The sequence below is a fragment of the Bidens hawaiensis genome, unplaced genomic scaffold (assembly GCF_021521415.1).
Source record: "Bidens hawaiensis isolate Kalapana, Puna unplaced genomic scaffold, B.hawaiensis_p1.1 tig00053960_1, whole genome shotgun sequence".
NCBI lineage: Eukaryota > Viridiplantae > Streptophyta > Magnoliopsida > Asterales > Asteraceae > Bidens > Bidens hawaiensis.
This window is the reverse complement of record NW_027499713.1, coordinates 92,907-108,742: the sequence shown is the minus strand read 5'-3', so window position 1 is coordinate 108,742 and position 15,836 is coordinate 92,907. Positions and strand designations below refer to the sequence as shown.

General features: G+C 43.7%; 2 pseudogenes across 1 annotated transcript; one reads left to right on the top strand and one right to left on the bottom strand.

The window, feature by feature from the left end:
- Positions 1–209: 209 nt before the first annotated feature.
- LOC143600342 (uncharacterized) lies at positions 210–12,181 on the top strand (annotated as a pseudogene). Its single transcript, XR_013147458.1, has 9 exons — positions 210–320; positions 413–475; positions 572–685; positions 10,990–11,139; positions 11,202–11,278; positions 11,354–11,575; positions 11,647–11,733; positions 11,823–12,035; positions 12,131–12,181. The product of XR_013147458.1 is annotated as an uncharacterized LOC143600342 (transcript).
- A 2,640-nt stretch (positions 12,182–14,821) lies between these two features.
- On the bottom strand, positions 14,822–15,804 carry LOC143600340 (calcineurin B-like protein 9; annotated as a pseudogene).
- Between the last annotated feature and the right edge of the window lie 32 nt (positions 15,805–15,836).

Here is a 15,836-nt window from a genome sequence, read left to right as displayed (position 1 = left end):
AAATACAAGTAGAGTAATAATAATTACGCTAAGCAGTGCAATTATTATTACTCCACTTGTATTTTGTTGTAGCGTAACTAATATATTCCTAATAATTACAAAAATGCCACGACGTATTTTTTTTTTGTCTTCAATTTGTATGTTTCGCATGATAAAAATCATTTGTGTTTTATTCAACCCCTAAGTTTTTAATGATTATTTTAATTTAGCATTTTGGTGGTTGTACCGGCTATGGTCATGAAGAAGCCGGAGGCCGAGAAGCCCTTGATCAAGCTTTTGCGGAAATATTTGGTGCTGAATCCGCAATTGTTCGATCACAGGTTTTAATTATTTTTAATCAATCATATGTTTTAAAAATTTTATTACCATTTTTGTGTGCACATTTGATATACTCAACACCCTTTAATTGCAGTTTTTCTCAGGGACTCATGCTATTACATGCGCCCTTTTTGCTTTCTTAAGGCCAGGTGATGAGGTAACAGTTCATTGTATTGTATATTTAGTTTTATTTTTGTAATGCATATGCTTATTTTGTTAGTTTTAAACTATTTGTTGATTTTGTTATTGCCAGCTTTTGGCGGTTGCGGGTGCACCTTATGATACACTTGACGAAGTGATAGGAATCAGAGATAGCAATGGATTAGGTTCTTTTAAAGATTTTGGAATCAGTTATCGAGAAGTTGCAGTAAGTTTCTTGTTTTTTTTTTCAGTTCAACATTTATGTAGATGTGGCATTTTGGTCCGTTTCCTTATTAATGCGTTGATTTGGGCTATGTTTTAGTTATTAACGGGTTAAACGAGTGAATAGGTAGGTCCCAGCAGAGCCCAGTTGGACCCGCAAGACTCACCTTGAAGAGGGACGTTCTGCGCAGAAACCAACTGGATCCGCAGGACCAACCATGCTCAGAGACGTGACGTCCTTACGCGCAGTACGCAAGCTGGTCCCGCAGGAAATGCCTCCCGATGGTGAAGGACTCCGCCTGTCCCCGCAGCCTCGGATACAAGCCATCAGGGAAGGCCACCCGCGCAGCAAGGCTACACGCACAAGGCACTTAGCTCTCAAATCACTCAGTGTCACCTGAAGGAATGAGCGAAGCCGGGAACAATCCCGCACAAGGGCGGGAGGGGGAATACTCCCGCCCAAATAAGCCAGTCCGTACGATACGGGAAGATCTTCTGTACTGTACCTGACGAGGTATGGGAAAAAGATCTGACTAAAGATACGACAGCTTATTAACAGTATGGCGAGCAGCATGCTCCTGTACTGTGTCACTATTAGCCGCTGCCTACTCACCAACTACTGCCATACCACGTGCGTAGCCGGCAGTTGGTGGAAAAGGAATGGTACACAGCAGGCCTGGTCACTATCAGCCGCTGCCTACCCACCAACTACCAGCAGGGCACGTGCGTAGGCCACTGTTGGTGGAACAGGAACACTGTTGCAGCCGGCCACACCTCCTTGGAAACCTACCTTCGGCTATAAATACCACAAATGGTATGACCATCTCATCTTATCTTGTATCATCATATTATACCTGATATCTGCTCTAGCAATCTCTTAATATACGTTTATATTAAAGAGCAATCTAGTCTGATTCTCACGCCGGAGGGTGGTCACAAGGAGGAACCCCCCCCTTCTCAGTGAGAAGCTCACGGTGTCTGTTTTGCAGGTTATCAGAAGAACCATCTTCTCAGGGTCTCACCCCTCGTGGGAAACATCTATCTAACCCCCAGGTTACCAGTAATCTGCCCGGGGTCCGGTTAGTGTTTCTTCATTGGCGCCATCCGTGCATAAAGCTAGAACTTTATTTTTCTCAGTTTTTTCAAACTTCCAAGATGGTTAAAGAAATTCCGGTAACCACAACCCCAGCTACTGGGGGGACTACCGGCTACACAGTTTTTACAAACACTACCCCGGCTACCCAAGCCGGGGCAAGTGAAGTAAATTTTACGAACACTACCCCAGTTACCCAAGCTGGGGCAAGTGCAGTAAATGATCGCCCACTGGGATTCACCGATACCCAGTTTGAAAAACGAACAAGACTCCCCCGCCAAACACTCGATGAAGTTAAGGCATGGGCGGAGGAACGTCAGAGGGAATTCCAAGCCGAGTTGGACGAACGCTTACGCTCCGTCCAACAGGCTGACGAATTCGAAGATTACTTGGATGACTCGGAGGAATCCGACTCCGACGCGAACCCTCGCCATAGGGCAAAAGGGAAGCGTAAGGAAACGGATTGCCAACCGAGAAGGCATTTTGGACAAGCCTTCAAACCAAAAAGCACAAGTGGAAGTCCACGAGACTTCTCCAAAACATTCAGACCAAACGTTGCAAATGCGGGAACGTCCAAATTTGCAAGGGACGTTGCAGAAGCAATCGCCCCAAAAAGTGCCAAACAAATGTCCAGCATAGGCACATATGATGGTATATCCGACCCAGATGATCATTTGAACAGATTCATAGCGGGGGCAACCGTCAGTAGTTGGACGGAACCTACATGGTGTTACATGTTCCAAATGACGCTGGTCGGGGTTGCTAGAGCGTGGTTCGATCGTCTACCGGTCAACCACATCTACGACTGGGCTGACTTCCAACAGAAGTTCAGCCAACACTTCAGCCAGCAAAGAAAGTATACCGAGGAGCAATGGACAATCCTCAAATGCATTCGGGAGAAAGATGAATCTTTGCTGGACTTCATCACTCGCTTCAACTCGAAGAAGCTAAGTCTGGGTAACATTAGCGAAGATCTTGTTCGCGCTGCCTTTATTCAGGGTGCGAACGACCCAGAGCTCATCCGCACCTTAACGGGTAAAGATGGCATGCCATCCACATGGGATGCCATCATGATAGCAGCTAAACGCTTTACGGAAACGGAAAAGCAACTGGGAAGAGATCTCCCACAGAGCACAAACCTCTACACCCAGAAAACAAGGGAAGAGAACGTCCTTACCGCCCGATTAAACAAAAAGCGGAAGCTAGGCATTTGGCAGTCAAGGGTAAACTTTGACACCTCATCCGGCTTGCAGCATCGGTTAGGCGGAAGGGATAACGTACAGTCCAACAAGAACTCCAGATGGACGCCGCTCACCAAAAGCGTCACCGAGATATTCGCCACAGAGGAGCTCCCATGGCCAAAGCCTCAAATAATCCGACATCGTCACAATGCTGATCGGAGCAAATACTGTGACTTTCACAGGACGAAAGGCCACAACACCGAAGAATGCATAGACGTGAAGGACATGGTCGAAGCATTCGTCAGAGATGGGACGCTCGCGCACCTCGTGGCGCAATGAACGCTGAGCAGGCTGATGCGTGTAGAACCCCAGCTGGGAAAAACACGAATAAAATTCAAGCTTCAATGTGGAGACTACATGCTGCGTAAAGAACGAGATCCCGAACCAGGTGCGTATCGGCTCGATGGCACTCCCATCCCAGCAACATGGAAGGGAGCTCATTTACACAGTTTGCATGTAAATCAATTCCAAATTTGTAAAGAAAAGGCCAAGAGCCACTTCTAATGGAAACGATTCTCCTTAAAACATTGACGCTGATGATTTTACATTTTTATGAACTATCAACACGGATATGCCGGTTTTCACCGCATAAATACGTGGAAAGTCGTTGCGTGGGGAAGGCGGAAAAACCCGCATAAACCCAAAAAACGACAAACCTTCACGCAGGTCAGTCGAAGGGGAAAAGTTCAGTCCTCCCATTAAATGAAAGTGCCGGTCTATCCGCATGAATCATGAAAAAGGGAACTGAACACTAACCTATTGACAACCGCGCGTCGAACGGTTAATTTATTTAACACGGATATGCCGGTTTTCACCGCATAAATACGTGGAAAGTCGTTGCATGGGGAAGGCGGCAAAACCCGCATAAACCCAAAAAACGACAAACCTTCACGCATGTCAGTCGAAGGGGAAAAGTTCAGTCCTCCCATTAAATGAAAGTGCCGGTCTATCCGCATGAATCATGAAAAAGGGAACTGAACACTAACCTATTGACAACCGCGCGTCGAACGGTTAATTTATTTAACACGGATATGCCGGTTTTCACCGCATAAATACGTGGAAAGTCGTTGCGTGGGGAAGGCGGCAAAACCCGCATAAACCCAAAAAATGACAAACCTTCACGCAGGTCAGTCGAAGGGGAAAAGTTCAGTCCCCATTAAATGAAAGTGCCGGTCTATCCGCATGAATCATGAAAAAGGGAACTGAACACTAACCTATTGACAACCGCGCGTCGAACGGTTCAAGACAATTTCTAACAAAAAGATAAGGAAAACCTACACGCAGGTCAGATGGTAAAGTTTAGCCATCCTACTACGTGCAAGTGACGGTCCTACCCGCACAATCACGGAAGAGGAAGCAAAACTTCACACCTATCTACCACGTTCAAAGGTTAACTTATCCTCAAAAGATGAGGAAAACCTACACGCAGGTCAGATGGTAAAGTTTAGCCATCCTACTACGTGCAAGTGACGGTCCTACCCGCACAATCACGGAAGAGGAAGCAAAACTTCACACCTATCTACCACGTTCAAAGGTTAACTTATCCTCAAAAGATGAGGAAAACCTACACGCAGGTCAGATGGTAAAGTTTAGCCATCCTACTACGTGCAAGTGACGGTCCTACCCGCACAATCACGGAAGAGGAAGCAAAACTTCACACCTATCTACCACGTTCAAAGGTTAACTTATCCTCAAAAGATGAAAACCTACACGCAGGTCAGATGGTAAAGTTTAGCCATCCTACTACGTGCAAGTGACGGTCCTACCCGCACAATCACGGAAGAGGAAGCAAAACTTCAACCTATTATCTACCACGTTCAAAGGTTAACTTATTCTAAAACACTTGGAAAATTGCTAATTTAAACTAAAGTATGCAAGTCATACAACGTTTACCAAGCAAGAAACCCAACGAAAGTAGCGGTCTTACCCGCAAAAAGATTTACATTTCACAATGGTTGATTACAAGAATGGCCGGGTAACTACCCGCCTACAAGAAAATAAATCTATACAAGCTAAATCTATCCTAGCAGCGGGAAGGGATCTTCAGGATCAGGCTTCAGGGCCACTTCCACTTGGACCAGCCCCATCAGTAGAGCGTGGCAGTTCAAGGAAAGCTTTGAGGATAGCTAGCCCATCATCAGCAGCAGCAACTTCGTTTACCTTCTCCACCACCGGATGCGGGAAGGCGGCGTATTGATTTACTGCTTGGTCATATATGGCTTCAGTATCTACATCGAATAAAGGGAAGTTGGAAGGCGGGATGCCTTTCTCAACGAACCCTAGACCAAGCAGGAAGCCGGCCTTTTCCCCGTCCTCGTGAGAAGCGTTGAGGGCTGCGCTCATAGCATCGTCGTAAGATGTCTCTGAGAAGACCCGATGCACAACCTACAAAGAAAAATACAAGTGTCAGAACCTTTTCTATTTATAAGGAAAAGCGTGAAGACATGAAGTTAGACTTACCTGAGACAACGCTTCTCGAAGAAGCCATTCCTTGGCAACCAGAGCTTCTTGGAGGGCAGCTTGAGCTTCGTTACGGGCGCGTTCGGCTTCACTCTTGTTGAGGTTGGCAAGCAACACTTCTTTAGCCGCAGCCTCTTCGACGCCCTTTAGCTTACGCTCGGTATGGTCAAGCACCCCCCTCTGGTCCAAGATTTCTTGAAGCTTCTTAGCATCCTCCATCGCCAAGGCATCATGAGCCTGCTGGAGAGCCTCTAATTTGGCTTTAAGTTCTTCATTCTCCACGCGTAGAGGCTCAGCAACAGCTTCAGCCTTGGTGGCCCTCTCGGTTGCGTTCCTGGCAGTCTCCTTAGCCAGCCGAAGCTGTTCATTAACAGCTTGGGCAGCCTTGGAACGGGCCTCGAGTCGAGCCTGAACTTCAACCTCGAGGGCCTTGAAGGCCTTCTCCTTTTCCGCAGCTATAGCGGAAAGCCTTTGGTTCTCCTCCCGGATGGCCCGCGCCTGAGCAACTTCTTTAAGGCGAGCTGCTTTTAACTTGTCGTTTTCACGACAAAGCAGCTCGACGCTCGGCTGCATCCGAGCTAGGAGAACCCGAAGCTCATTGGTTAGCCTACCCTCCTGGTAGCTAGCCATGGCTTCCCCCAACGCACCACTAGGAGCAGCGTGACGAGCCCATTCCACGCACTCCACAGGGGTGCGAAGGGTTGTTCCTCGGCGAATGTTCCATCGTGGAACATACACTTCATTGGAATCCGACACTGCAAAAAACATAAAGCAGTTAGGAAAAGATAATAAAGAAAATATATATATATAAATGGGCCAAAAGAACCCTACGCACCTGTAGGGTCAATTACAGGCCGATAGCCGCCGAACCCATCACCTGAACCCAACGGAAATCCATCCAAGAGGTCAGGCAGATGGGAAGGTGGCGGAGAGATGCGAGAATCCCCATGCGTACCTGATTGATCGGCCGTCGTTGCCGATGGCGGGGGCATCGTAACAGCCGCCGCGGTCGCTGCCGCGGAATCCGCAGCAATTGTAACCGCCGGCTCAGTGAAAGATGCTGTAAAAATCGCACTCACGGCCGGCGGTGACGTCATCTCGGCTGGAACAGTCGGCTCAAAGGAGTGAGCAACTGAACCAGCGGGCGCAGGCGCAGCCGCCTGGGTCGTCGCCTCAGGTAGGCTGACCGGGCCTACCGTCATTGGCGTGGAGGTACCACTCTGCGCTCCACCCTGGAATGCGTCAACATCCACGCCTGCGTAAAGAAGATAAGTGTTAACGATATTAAGCTATGAAGATAAAAGCAAAAGAAAATTGTACTTACGGGTTTTCTTGAGCCTGAAGGTACGGAGAGGCGGGGACGAACCCGATGGAGCCGGCCTCTTTGCGCCTGTTACCGTCGTCTTCTTGGGCTCTCCGGAGGTGACAGTCACAGCCTCTGGAGCAGTGGTCTTATCACCACCGGGATTCCCCGCCACCTCTTCGCTCTCGGTCTCCGAATCAGACCGAGGCGCTGGATCGGCAGTGGAGGCCTTCTCCTTCCCCTTCCCGCCGGCAGCCTTCTTCTTCCGCACCAACGGAGGACCATCTGCGGATTCCTCATCAGAACATACGATTAGAGGAATTCCAGCAGAGGTTTCAACATTGAGGGGTCGAGGGTCGAAGAGCGCCTTACCTGGCCGACGGGCGCTAAGGATCTCATGGCCTTGCGGATAGACCTCCACGAACCGATCCGCCGTTTGTTCTAGGATGGGCAACTCGTTCTCGTCTAGAGCGCGAGTACCCATCCGAGCGGGACCGTCAGCCTCCCGCGGGTTTAGGAGCGACTGAAGGTCGTTCCCCTCTGAAATAAACAGGAAAGAAGTTAGAAGAAATTCAAAATCAACAAAAGGGAAAAAAGCATACCGTAAGGAACAGAGTTCGAACTGTATTCGAGGACGATTGGGATCTTTTGCGCATCGGCAGCCTTCCACACTCGGCTCATCCCCAGCATCACCATCCTGGACTCCGCAAACCGGTAAACCGGAGATTGGACCCGAGATATCTTCGCAAACCATTCCGCCTCCTGGTAGCTGGAGGCGTGAAGGCTGGGAAGTGCTTGCCCGTTTTTGAACTTCATGGCAATGGGGATGGCGCGAGCGGATATGAAGAAGAACTCCCGCTTCCACGAGCGAAGACTGCGCTCGGTCGCGCAGATCTTTAAACCCTTGATTCGGGTTGTCAACGTGTACCACCCCTGGATGCACCTCCAAGTGTAGAAGGTCATCAGGCGGTCAACGTAGGGCTCAACACCCAAAATCCGGCACACCCACTCGAAGTGGCGAATCTTCGCGATCGCCATCCGGTGCAACTCGGTCAGATGAACACCGTGCCTCTCGAGGACACGGTAAACAAACTTTGTCAATGGGAACCTAAGATTCCCATAAACAAAGAATGCTGCATAAACCCCGATCTTGCCTCTGGGGGCATCGTACACAGTATGGTGGGGTTCAGGAAACTCAGGCTCGAGAGACTCGAGCATGAACTTCCTGACGACATACCGGTACAGATCGCCAGGCAGAGCACACTGGCACTCACCAGCAGTACTCTTGTCATCGGCTATGGATTCAACATCACGAGATGACATCTTGTGAAGGAAAGAAGAAAACGATTTCGGGAGAATGCTTGCCCGAAAAGGGGAGTATTCGCCGGAAATCGCTTAAGAGATGAAGAGAAGAGTGAAAGTGTGGATTACAAAGAACCCTCTCCCCCTTTATATACTAATCGCAATTAATGCGATGAAATTAATGCGGAGGAGAGAGAAATCGAAGGTGCAATGAAACTATGACACGTGGCAAAAAGCAAGCTGGCAACAGCTGTTGACAGGACGCGTACCATTAATTTCGCGGCCACGCGCCCGAAAAATAGCGCCCACGCGCCTGAAAAAGCGTCTGGAATGACCATGTACTGTCACGTCACCATAACTTCCTGCACGTCCTGACACAGTCAGAAGAAACCGTCGCACGACGTTTCAGATGTTTGGACAGTTCTTATCCTCACCAACCTTTCGAATTTCAAAATTCAAAATTCAAAAAGATCAAATAAAAAGCGGGAAAATACCCCTTACCTTGGCGAACAAGTAACCGTAAGACGGATGCGGTTACAGTGTTAAGGCAAAACCCTTCACATACCTAGCACCCGCAGGGAATTGAAGCCAAGAACCTTGGCGAACAAGTAACCGTAAGACGGCTGCGGGTACAGTGTTAAGGCAAAACCCTTCACATACCTAGCACCCGCAGGGAATTGAAGCCAAGAACCTTGGCGAACAAGTAACCGTAAGACGGATGCGGGTACAGTGTTTAAGGCAAAACCCTTCACATACCTAGCACCCGCAGGGAATTGAAGCCAAGTATACATTGGGAACCAAGTAACTATAAGACGGGTGCGGGTACAGTGTAAAGGCAAAACCCTTCACATACCTAGCACCCGCAAGGAATTGACGCCAGGAATACCTTGGAAGTAAAGTAACCGTAAGACGAGCGCAGGTACAGTGTTAAGGTAAAACCCTTCACATACCTAGCGCTCCGCTGGGAATTGAAACCAAGAAGGATCTTCTGGGCAATGCTTGCGGAAACGGAAATAACATCCCCGCATAGCGGGAACGTCGAGAATTACGTTGTTTGAAGCTCCAGGATGGAATTGGTGGTCTTAACATAATTGATCACTATGTTCAAAACTACCAAAACCTCATGGAGAATCCACACAAGTGGGACTCAACGCTCCTGACGTGCGAGGAGGTTACAGCCTACCCGCATCATACCCAAAGACCAAGCAAGAAACTCGGGCATTTCTGCAAGTGACAAGGACTTCCGCGGGAGGAATCCCCATGGAAAACCTTAAAAAACCCTTTTCAAAACCCTCTGCTTAAGTCCAAAAGTTCACCTCACTTTATTAAACACTCATGAGAAGAACATTGGACTGGGGGGACTTGAAGAGGTAGGTCCCAGCAGAGCCCAATTGGACCAGCAAGACTCACCTTGAAGAGGGACGTCTGCGCAGAAACCAACTGGATCCGCAGGACCAACCATGCTCAGAGACGTGACGTCCTTACGCGCAGTACGCAAGCTGGTCCCGCAGGAAATGCCTCCCGATGGTGAAGGACTCCGCCTGTCCCCGCAGCCTCGGATACAAGCCATCAGGGAAGGCCACCCGCGCAGCAAGGCTACACGCACAAGGCACTTAGCTCTCAAATCACTCAGTGTCACCTGAAGGAATGAGCGAAGCCGGGAACAATCCCGCACAAGGGCGGGAGGGGGAATACTCCCGCCCAAATAAGCCAGTCCGTACGATACGGGAAGATCTTCTGTACTGTACCTGACGAGGTATGGGAAAAAGATCTGACTAAAGATACGACAGCTTATTAACAGTATGGCGAGCAGCATGCTCCTGTACTTTGTCACTATTAGCCGCTGCCTACTCACCAACTACTGCTATACCACGTGCGTAGCCGGCAGTTGGTGGAAAAGGAATGGTACACAGCAGGCCTGGTCACTATCAGCCGCTGCCTACCCACCAACTACCAGCAGGGCACGTGCGTAGGCCACTGTTGGTGGAACAGGAACACTGTTGCAGCCGGCCACACCTCCTTGGAAACCTACCTTCGGCTATAAATACCACAAATGGTATGACCATCTCATCTTATCTTGTATCATCATATTATACCTGATATCTGCTCTAGCAATCTCTTAATATACGTTTATATTTAAAGAGCAATCTAGTCTGATTCTCACGCCGGAGGGTGGTCACAAGGAGGAACCCCCCCCCTTCTCAGTGACAAGCTCACGGTGTCTGTTTTGCAGGTTATCAGAAGAACCATCTTCTCAGGGTCTCACCCCTCGTGGGAAACATCTATCTAACCCCCAGGTTACCAGTAATCTGCCCGGGGTCCGGTTAGTGTTTCTTCAACGAGCTACACAAGTAATATAATTTTTGGAATCGTATATGTCATACTGACTAATGATAGTCTGTTTTAGCTGGTACCAAATTACACATCTTGACACGAGCCCACTTCACCTTATCAACTCACCTGCCTTACCCATTTTGCCACCTCTGCTTCAACTACGGGCGTGCATTGGCCGGTTTTGGGCTCAAACCGATTTTCGGTTTTTGAAAAATGTCCGGTTTTCGGTTTTTGATTTTCACAATGGGCTCAGTTCGCTTTCGATATTTTTTGGTTTTACCATTTGGCTTTGAAAATTTTGGGCCAGAAAAAAAACTCAAAATAGTGACTTTGGACCTGAAACGCTGGGCTTACTTTTTCGTTAATTTATTATTACATATTTGAACCTAAAGTTTTTGGACTACACAGTTTATTAATTTCTTATAAATTATTTAAAATTGTTTCTTTTGTTTTTTGGTTGATGCAAAACTTCACCGAAAAAACGGACCAAAATGTCGGTATCTATTGGGTATGGTTTCGGTTATTCCAGTTATGGTTCGGTTTATTTCGGTATCGACTTGCATACTTTGTTTCAGCTTGCAGAAGATGGAGGGCTTGATTGGGATGCTCTTGAGGTTGCTTTAAAACCTCAAACAAAATGTGCTCTTATTCAAAGATCATGCGGTTATTCTTGGCGTAAAAGTTTAAGCGTTGATGAAATTTCCAGAGCAATAAGCATCATCAAGGTGTTTAATTTATTTTTTATAATTTTTGTTCTATGTTTACTGACAATATCAAGTTATTGCAGTCACAAAATCCAAATTTTTGGTTATGGTGGATAATTGCTATGGTGAATTCACAGAAGCCATCGAACCTCCAATGGTGGTATGCTATTATCTTTTCGTTTCGTTTTTTTTTTTAAATGAGTTATTTTTTATTTGGGTGGTAACGAATAAACAGGGTGCAGATCTTATTGCAGGAAGTTTAATTAAAAACCCCGGTGGAACAATCGCGCCATGTGGCGGATACGTTGCAGGAAAAGAAAAATGGGTAAAAGCAGCAGCAGCCCGTCTCTCTGCACCGGTTCTCGGGGTTGACTGCGGGTCAACTCCCGGTGATATGATGAGAACATTCTTTCAAGGGTTATATCTCTCGCCTCAAATGGTTGGCAAAGCAATTAAGGTATTTTAACTTGTTTTTGAAAGGGTAAATAGGTAATTTTGTCAATGACAATCTTGTTTCGTTGTTATAAGGGCGGGTTACTTATAGCTGAAGTTATGTCTACAAAAGGTTACAAAGTGCAACCGCTTCCTCGAGTACCTCGTCACGATATAGTACAGGTTTGTTATGCCAAATTATAATTATAATTTATTTTATATATTTTTATTAAAGAAAAGGAAATGAAGTATTTGTTGTGGTTAATATTCAGGCTGTACAACTGGGAAGCCGAGAGAAGCTTCTTGCGTTCTGTGAGGCGGTACAAAGAAGTTTGCCTGTAAGCTCGTATACAAAACCGATTGCGGGCATGACAGCTGGCTATGCATCGGAGGTGATTTTTGCTGATGGGACGTTTATTGATGGCAGCACAAGTGAGCTCTCGTGTGATGGACCATTAAGGGAGCCTTTATGTGCCTTCTGTCAGGTTCTGATCGTTTTTAACACGAAAAAAAATTAAAAAATAAATAATAATAAATGGTTATACATTGGTGATGATTTTGTTGAAATTTGTGAATGCAGGGTGGTACTCATTGGACTCAGTGGGGACTGGTTTTGGGTGAGGTTTTGTAGAAAGCTAGAAACCATATGAAGGAGGTTACATGAAAAGAAGCTTTGACTTTTTTAGTCAATTTTGAATATGTGATTTTTGAGCTGGTCCTATTATCTTTAACTAGCCCCCAGTTCCCTTGTAAAAATGACTTGTGATGAGTTCGACATGCAATACTAGGAAAAAAATTCATCATGTCTGGAAAAGTTAATATTATTGTGGGACGGAATGTGATTCCGTGATGCTACCCGAGCAGTACAAAATCATGTATCCATCCGAATGGCTTATCCACATAACCAATGCTTGACATCAATGATTAATATTGAGATATGATCAGAGGCATAACATACTTAAAGAGACTTTTAGCACATGCATGTACCTATGGATATTATTATCATGCAAAGCCATATTACATTTATATAATAAAAACGATAAAAAAAATTCATTAATGTTTATTAGATTTCACCAAATTCTAAAATCTAATTAAAATAAAGCATTACAAATACCATTTTTTTAAGAGTTACTATGTTATAAACATATTTATTATACAGATTAATTAAAATAAATATTAGTAATGAAGATTTATAAATTGTAACACATTATTTTTATGTAAAAAGAAAAAAAGATATTATCTAACTACTTGTTCATTTCACCTGTTCAGGTGCCTGGTGATGCTAAAAGGAAGTACGCTCTAATATTAACATGACAACTCACGAGTTTTCTATCTTTTTGTTTTGTTGTAATCCACATTGTCCACTGCAACTTTAGCGCCTAGGGGGCAACCTTTTGTCTGCTTATTAATGTTTAGCGATTCCTTTATTATACGGATTAATTAAAATAAATATTAGTAATGAAGATTTATAAATTGTAACACATTATTTTTATGTAAAAAGAAAAAAAAGATATTATCCAACTACTTGTTTATTTCATTTGTTCAGGTGCCTGATGATGCTAAAAGGAAGCACGCTCTAATATTAACATGATAGCTCACGGGTTTTCTATCTTTTTGTTGTAATCCACATTATCCACTGCAACTTTAGCGCCTAGGTGGGCAACCTTCTGTCTGCTTATTAATGTTTAGTGATTCCTTTCCACCTCGATTCCCTTTTATGTCACAACAACACTTCAATAAACACTTGGATTAAGTTCTCTCATTATTGGATCTTTAAATTTAAATAACTTTATGTCAAACTCCGGTCACCGAAGTAGATGAAGGTAAAAACTTTTGCATAGAATATTATATATAAAACTAGTATAAGAGCCCGCGCGTTGCGGCGAGAACACATTGATGATTCGGTTGGTACGATAACTAACTGAACCATTACCAATCTGCACAAGTTAATATCAAATTAAGACACGTTCAATTACGTCTATCTTAAATTAGGGCTTCAATTAAACGCTTTCAATCCTTCCATTCCAGCCCGATTTGGGAGGAACTCCATAAATATTCAGGTACCAATGCAACATCTCTAAGGTTCTGGTTTCAGTTTAACTGTCTATTGTTTTTCAAGTTTAGTTTCATCTATGAGGTTCAAATTTCGTCTCTGAATGTCAACACCCGTGCTTCGCGGCAGGTCGAAGGAGGGTGTTTGCGAGAATGTATTTGTTTGCGAGAATGCATTTGTTACTTGGTATATTGATGAATTTATATACCATATGCCATTTTCGTATACTGATCAAAAGTTAGAAACCATAAGTGTAAACACGTACTGTCTATAAAACTTGTAGACACAAAAACCGGAAGCAAATACATGCCGTGATATGTTTATTTTGGGTAAAAATTAACAAGTGCAATTTCGTAACCAAATTAGTAAGTGAGGTATGGTGTTTTTAATTGAAATGAACGTTTAGTTGGTTTATCAATCCATCCCTCACGTTGCGACCATTCCAAAAAAATTTAACAGCATTCTATAGGCAAAAGATTTGAAGTACAAAAGTTAGTAAAGTACAATCCATATAATTGAACATAGGTGAACCATAATATGAACATATGAACAGTGGAGATTAATTTTTGTTTTTACCAATTAAATATTGTAACGTTTAATGCAATTACAGTCTCAAATCATTCACTCCATTGCTCTTAAAATACGAACTTGAAAAATAATAACACAACTTTTTTTAAAAAGACCTCACTGTTTGGATAACACAAAACCAAGTTTAACACAAATCTCTAAAAATGAGCAAAAGCATGTCCCTCAATGTAATAACCAAAACACACGTTGCAATCTGGCTTCAATTACCACTACATATCGCACTTCTGTAACAATAACGCAACATTTAGAGCCTATACGGATCAGAACCATGAATGAATACAGGCCACACACCAATGATATTAATGCCTGAATAAAAAAAAAAAGAGAAGAGCCAATATAAACTATCAGATCATGTACAGACCATGTACATACCCTGAAGTTAGAATTAACTTTTTTGTCTACTAATTGCAATGCCTAAGTCACAAAATAAACAAACAAAATAAGTGTTTATTAAATATTAATAAAGATAACTAAAAAGGTTACTTGAGGGCTATGGTTGCATTATGAAGCTGAAAACCTTCTAAAGAAAATGTTAATTAGGCTTCCTTTATAACTAAAAATATGTATTGAGGTTATACATTGCTGAATCATAAAAAAGAACCAACGGAAATAGACTCAAGAAGATCATAACTAATTTGATCTTACTTTGTCAATAATAGCCTCAAGAAGATCATCAGATAAATTCACCTCAAATTCTATTAATATTGCTATCAGCATTTGCTACACCTATTCACATTAAAATGCCAACTTTTGTGCCCACTTTGACATGATAATAAAAACTATATATTATAACAATAATCATATAAAACTTTTGTTTGCATTGGTAAGTTAATGGGTTGAAATTACTAATGTTACAGCATACTTACTTCCTCTCGCTCAATATGCCCTGTCTGTCTCAGATCATAGAGCCTAAAAGCAACTGCAGAAATCAAATCAAACTATCTTATGATATGTATATAATTTAGAGAAAATCACAAAAGTAGTCATTGCCTAATGACTGATTTGTTTCTGCCATAGCAGTATAGGTACAATAGACTCACAAAAACAACTACTTTGTGATATTCTCTATAATTTACTACTGTTTATGAAAGATTCGAAGTATATAAGCTTTAACATCTTACAATTTATTTTTATCTTCTATAGGTGCATAGGGATGGAAGATACTAAGATCATGAACAAATTCCTCAAACTCTATTACACCATTCCTCTTTTCATCAAAAAGATCAAAAACCTACAAACAAAATAGCATTATTGTATGTATTTGTACCAAAACAAGACAAGTTAGCATTCAATTTATAATAGAGCATCTACCCGATCCAAAAATAGGTTGTCGTCTTGAGGGGTATTGAATACTGCTAACCGGAGCTCTTCCTACACCAAAGTATACATCAAATTATTAGCATTGCCTTCATCTATAATATGATGCAATAAGCTTTTATAAAATATAAATTCACTGCTAACCTTGTGTATCAATCCATCATCAATAATGGAGGAACTCAAGCTTTTAAACAGTTCAAAAAGCGCCTCGACTTCATTAACACTAACTGCAAAAGAACATGGAGAATGTGTAAAGGGTAGTTCTTGAAACAATATTCTTAACTCATGCCAGACATTGTCACATGACTACTATAAGCTAATAACAGAA